At 42.4% G+C, this 6,434-nt stretch overlaps 1 long non-coding RNA gene across 3 annotated transcripts; it reads right to left on the bottom strand.

Moving 5' to 3' along the window:
* Nucleotides 1-258: 258 nt before the first annotated feature.
* Nucleotides 259-6,060, bottom strand: LOC106580023 (uncharacterized). Of its 3 annotated transcripts, XR_001322785.2 has the most exons (7): nt 5,879-6,060; nt 5,141-5,365; nt 4,834-4,978; nt 4,453-4,709; nt 3,238-3,577; nt 1,971-2,098; nt 261-1,725 (listed from the first exon to the last, which is right to left on the bottom strand). It is a non-coding gene; the product is annotated as an uncharacterized lncRNA (long non-coding RNA). The 3 variants fall into 3 exon arrangements; XR_001322784.2 differs by having other exon boundaries at nt 259-1,725; nt 4,453-4,978; XR_006760872.1 differs by lacking the exons at nt 261-1,725; nt 1,971-2,098 and adding an exon at nt 2,697-2,811 and having other exon boundaries at nt 4,453-4,978.
* Nucleotides 6,061-6,434: the final 374 nt, after the last annotated feature.

Here is a 6,434-nt window from a genome sequence, read left to right as displayed (position 1 = left end):
GCACTTCAAAACACTGAAATGTTAGATAACAGCTTCTAATGGCTCAGTGTGAATCTGAACTGGCACCCAATTCCCTTTTTACTGCACTACATTTGACCAAAGCACGCAGCCTAGGTTACTGGTAAATTAGTGCATATAGGGAATAAGGGGCCATTTCAGATGCAGACTGACTGCCTTTTAGCAGAAACTGAGGGGTCTGTCAGTGCTGTTGAATGGGAATAATAAATGAGGACATGGGCCAGCTCAGACAAAACATCTGTTTTCCTTCAAGCTCTAGTTGCACCTAGGCGGCTCCAAGAAGCACAATGTGCCAATATGTTTAACTTTTCAGGATCCATTTTAATAGCCGGGGCAAGGGGTGGATCCAGCACAGAAACCTCTACAGTGGATTCGCAAAACCTCATTGGCACACTTAAAGAGATAAATAATCTATTTTCAGGGGTTGAGAAGACAAGTACATTCACCTGAGAATTACTGCAGAGAGGAAAGTGATAAATCACACCAATAAAAGGGAGTTACTGTCTGATATCTTTTGATAGTCTATGAGAAGACATGTCCCTATAAATCAGACACTGATTCATTTAGGGAGATATTTTCAACTAGCTTTGATGGGTAAAGGCATCAAGAAAATAGCTTTCAATTAAGACAGTGAAAAACAGGGTAGTAGTGACAAAAGGTTAGCAATAGGCTCACAAAAAGATAATATTGAAATGTCCCCCATCCACAATCCCTTCTTCACATGCATCCAGTCACAAAGCTTTAATACGATAAAGATGTGAACATTGTCAGAAAACAAGCACCATTATTTCACATCATCTGGGGTCCCGTAGTGTCACTTTTAAAAAAATCCTCAGACTTTGCATTATGGAGACCATGACAATGTCAAATACCACTTTATGTACTTACAGTTGTTTATTTTATTTAACTAGGCAAGTCAGTTAAGAACAAATTCTTATTTACAATGACGGCCTACACCAGCCAAACCCGGACGACGCTGGGCCAATTATGCACTGCCCTAAGGGACTCCCAATCATGGCCGGTTGTAATACAGCCTGGATACGAACCAGGGTCTGCAGTGACACCTCTAGCACTGAGATGCAGTGCCTTAGACCGCTGCGCCACTTGGGAGCTGTGAAGATATTCAGTACAACAGACCACATTCTGTCCCCACAACAACCATTGAACCTAGTATATAGTTCAGTAAGTATTTTCTTCTCAAGCACTGGCTGTTTATTACTTCATGAACTACATATTGGATTTAGTATGTGGACAATGGCTGTGCTACAGTAGGTCTTCATCTTTTGAGTACACATTTCTGATGTTTATTTTTTTGGCTACATTCTTTAAATAACTCAAAACAAAATAACTTTTGATTGCTTTCTCTAGAAAACTGTTTAGTGGCAGATCTTTGTCAGACTCAGTAGAACATATTCTAAGTATAGTTGCTGCCACCTAGTGGCTGAAAAATAAAATGTATAAGTGACATTTTTTTTGCATAACCAAGTAGCACTATTTATTTTCTGTTGAAAATGTCCCATTAAAAAAGGGGTTTGAAGCCCAGTCCTGCCTCTCTCAGGATGGGTTCAGCGGGGCTACCCCTGATTGGGGTGGGTCTGTGGGGGGTAAACAGACTCCCTCTGGGAGGGTCACCCAGCAGAGGAGCCACTCTGGACCAGAGGGGTTTGGACGGACTAGTCCTCTTCTAGGGCGGTGGGGGTTTCCAGGCTATGGTTAACAAGACATTGACACAAATTTGATATATTAAACCAAAGTTGACCCAAAAAAATACACTACATTTAAAAATATATATTTCCTATCTTTCAATTAATACAACAAAAATCACCTACTCAGCATCTACTGTAAATAAGCTACAACATACACTGAGGACATTTATTGCATTTACTAATAAAATAAATAAATAGTATTTTTGACAAGCATAAAAACAGCAGCATAAAATGCAGCTCAATGACCTATGAAGTTGAAGGCAGGTGCTCTTGGAGAGGGGTCCCATCTTGGACAGGATGTGGTTGTAGTTGGGCGTACAACACGGTTTAAGGCCCATGACTCCTGTCTTGAAGTGACACAGGTGTGTGGTGGCCTTGAGAGGGAGCAAAGAGGCCCTGATGATCTGGAGCATGTACATAGTATTCAAAAAGTATTCAGACCCCTTGACTTTTTCCCACATTCTGTTACGTTACAGCCTTATACTAAAAAATATATATATTTTTTTTAAGTAAAATCTCAGCAATCTACACACAATGCCCCATAATGACAAAGCAAACTGTTTTTTTTTTTTTAATTTGAGCAAATTTATAAAAACTAAAGAACAGAAATACCTTATTTATATAAGTATCCAAACCCTTTTCCTATGAGACTTGAAATTGAGCTCAGGTGCATCCTGTTTCTATTGATCATCCTTGATGTTTCTACAACTTGGAGTCCATCTGTAGTAAATTAAATTGATTGAACATGATTTGGAAAGGCACACACCTGTCTATATAAGCTCCCACAGTTGACAGTGCATGTCAGAGCAAAAACCAAGCCCCGAGGTCGAAGAAATTGTCCGGAGAGCTCTGAGACAGCATTGTGTCGAGGCACAGATCTCGGGAAGGGTACCAAAACATGTCTGCAGCACTGAAGGTCCCCAAGAACACTGTGGCCTCCATCATTCTTAAATGGAAGATGTTTGGAACCACCCATAACTCTTCCTAGAGCTGGCCACTCGGCAAAACTGAGCAATCGGGGGAGAAGGGCCTTGGTCATGGCGGTGACCAAGAACCCGATGGCCACTCAGACAGAGCTCCAGAGCCCCTGTGTGGAGATGGGAGAATTAGACTAACGTAGAAAACGTGAAGGGGTCTGAATACTTGTAGGAGACACGTATGCACTGTAGGAGACACGTATGCACTGTAGGAGACCGGTATGCATGCCATTTGAGAAACATAGTGATCTAGATACACATGTTGAGTTTCTTGATCAGTATGCCATGTGGCAACAATATTCTAACTCTTGCACCATAGAAAACCCATGAACAGTCATTTCTATTTAATAATTAGCTGCATAAAACTATTCTGCTGTAGTCCTCTATTGACAGCTTTCTCCAAGACTATATGCTAATGTCAGTGAATTTTGTCCCTCTCTTCTCAACCTGCACAATGGCTACTAGTGCACTAGCTTACAGTGGAATTACACTTGAATTGGATGCTAGGCGAGCAGTATATGTGCAGTCTCCAGTACCTCTCTGGGCCAGGGCCGATCTTGAACTTGTGGAGGGAGTCTCCCTCTGGGTTGAAGTCCTTCATGGCAGGCCATTTTGCCATCAGAGCAGCACTGTCCAACACAGTCAACAGCTTCTGCATCATCTGGTTCCATAGACGATTATCTACATAAACGCAATGCTTACACTGCTATAATTTTCATTCCCATCACTTATTTTTCTTGAGGACAAGTTTGAGGGTGAAGGCAGCTGCCTGTTAGATGGTCTCCAGCGGTCCTCTCACGTCCCTCTCCTCCTCCAGCTCTCTTCCCAGCCTGTCTGCCTAGGCCCAGCTCCTCCAACACTGAGGCCTGCTCCTGCCTGTAGGAGCACAGAGGGTTGGGGTTAATTCCTAATTTAGTTATTCAATATAAATTGGGTTGAAAACAAAAACCAGGAATCAGACTTTTTCACAGAGTTCCATGCATGAGTTCCATTGAAGTTCAATAGATCTTGTGAGAATGTTATTTGAACACATCTCTCACTTGTTGCTGGCATTTAAGGCATTCATGTAACAACAATTACTGAGGGAGCACCTGACATTTAAATGTCAGGCTGAATCAATCATTTTTGTCTGACATGAATAAGATATATCTTTCTTACATATCAACGTCAGTTAGCCAGGCAAAATACAAATTGTATCATGTACAGTCGGGGTGTACAGTGCTGAAATCCTACTAATTTTGGGTTCTCAAAGGCATTGATAAATTCATTACACTGACTGCTCAGAGAACAATCACTGAATGACAAGGAACAAAACTAGCAGAGACTGCGACCCTCCAGGACCAAAATTGGGCACCCTTGATGTAGAGCACAGGAACTCTGGAGTCAAATTTGATTCTGAATGGAATCATCAGACCTTAGGGCATGCATCTCTCCCAGCAGTGCAATATGGTCCTCCTGAACCCTGGCATAGCTCAAGAAGAGAGGAAGGTAACTAGTCAGTGGTCAGATCAGACTTCAGAGAGGCCCCGATATTATCATGCGGCGGTGTCAATTCACTGAAATTTACATTTTAGTCATTTAGCAGACGCTCTTATCCAGAGCAACTTACAGTAGTGAGTGCATACATTTCATGCATTTTTTTTGTTTTTTGTACTGGGCCCCTGTGGGAATCGAACCCACAACCCTGGCATTGCAAACACCATGCTCTACCAACTGAGCCACAGAAATCATGCACTCTCCCTCACACACACCCCCCTCTGGTTGCCGAGGCTCTTGCGGGTCATCTTGTTGAACGGGGGCTCCAGGGTCTCCAGCTCTCTGCAGATCAGTTTCTCTCTCTCCTTCAGGTCCTTGTTCTTCTCTGGCAGCTGCTTGCTCTTGTCCGACAGCCGGCTGAGCTGGGCTGTCACAGATACATTATGGTCGTCTCTGGCATATTCCTGTCCGACATGCGCCGGAACTCAGCTGCCACTTGCTACTGCATCCCTTAGTCTAGAGCAGGGTTCCCCTGGATTTAACAAATGACATCAATAAGGGATCATAACTTTCACCTGGATTCACCTGGTCAGTCTGTCATGGAAAGAGCAGGTGTTCTTAATGTTTTGTACACTCAGTGTCTCTATGGCATTGACCTGTCGCTGTCCAGTATGGCCTTCCTCTCTAGGCTGTAGTTGACTGTGTGATGCTCCTGTCTCTACTTCCCGAGCTGCTCCTCCAGGCGGGCCATCAGCTCCTCCTTCTGCACACGGGACTCCTCCGGCGCTTCCGGCTTACCCGCTGCATGGGGATGGAGTGAGGAGTAATACAATGAAATGATCAACGTTTATTAATCTTGAATTCAAACCACAGGATCAGGTATGGTTGGAGCTGGTTTGAAATAAAAGCCTGGTGGTGGATCATGTGAATGGGATGATGTGGTATCAAGGTTCTTTATCTCACCAAGAACCATGTTCTCAAAGGTGAGCTTGTCCTTGTTCTCCTGCAACTCTTGGCGGAGTTGACGGAGCTGCAGTCCCCCCAGTTGCTCTGACAGGTCTGTGAGCTCATCCTCCTTCTGGGCCAGCGAGCACTTTAAATAGAGCCCCCTGTCCTTCTCAACAGTAAAAGACTGAGAGGAGAAGTCCTTGTTGTTGCACCTCCAACTCATCACATTTGTGCTGATATCTGGAAAGACAGTGAGAAAATAGGATGACATTTAAATAGGGGGGAATTCAATCATGGAAACTTGATTGGTAGTTTAAAAGCATAAATGATTTAGTTTTATTTCATTTATTTTTATGGTTGATTTCGTACTAATGGACAGTATTTAATAAATAATTATTTTGATGACTTGCATTAATGAGTGATTCGTGTTTGATTGCCTATTTTACCGTAATGGCTATGATGGGTTGTCTTTACCCTACCCTACGTGGTTACATTAGGGACACACCCTTCACACCACTTCGATACAGTGATTTTTCGCTAACCCTTTGCATAACCTTAACCTCAGTCTTCTAACCTGCTACGTTAATTATCCTAACCTTCTGCGAAAAAGGCTTTCTCGGTTACGTTAGGCTATAGACGTCTACTAGACGTTTCAACAATAATCTGACAGTGTGTCCACGCGCAACATTACTTCTCACTCAAACCATCAGCCTGTACTAGCCTAAAATATACACAGCCAATGAAAACTCTCACTTTTCCAGTCTCGTTTCTGCGACCTGTAGAAATATATGCCACCTTGACAACGCGTCGTCAAAACACTTTGTCTCCAAATCCCATGTCCTCTTTCTCGGTTGATTTATCTCTGCTTTTCATTCTATTTTGGGGGGAGGTCATTTTTTCCAGCGATTGCGCTATAGAACAACTTCTTCTATGGTATAACGGCGTTTGCAACAATGAAATGTGCATTCCGCCACCTAGTGTACGGGTGGATAATAATAATCCCAAAATATTTTTTGGGGGGGGTAAAAATAAAATATCATACTAACTACCCAAAAACTGATCAACCAAATAAAATCAACCTGCTTTTCTGTAAAAACCTCAGTTGCAACATTTTCCATTCCCAGATTATTCGAAATTGTACTTCTTCTATGGAGTAATGGCGTTCGCAACAATTAAATGTGCATTCTCCCACCTACTGTGCGGATGAATAATAAGGATCCCAAAAAAGGAAAAACATTTGGGTAAAAATAAAATATCATACTAACTACCAAAAAAATAAATTAACTAAACAAAATAAACCTGCTTTTCT

The sequence above is a fragment of the Salmo salar genome, chromosome ssa20, assembly GCF_905237065.1.
Source record: "Salmo salar chromosome ssa20, Ssal_v3.1, whole genome shotgun sequence".
NCBI lineage: Eukaryota > Metazoa > Chordata > Actinopteri > Salmoniformes > Salmonidae > Salmo > Salmo salar.
Note: the sequence above shows the minus strand (reverse complement) of the source record. Positions and strands in the feature narration are given on the sequence as shown.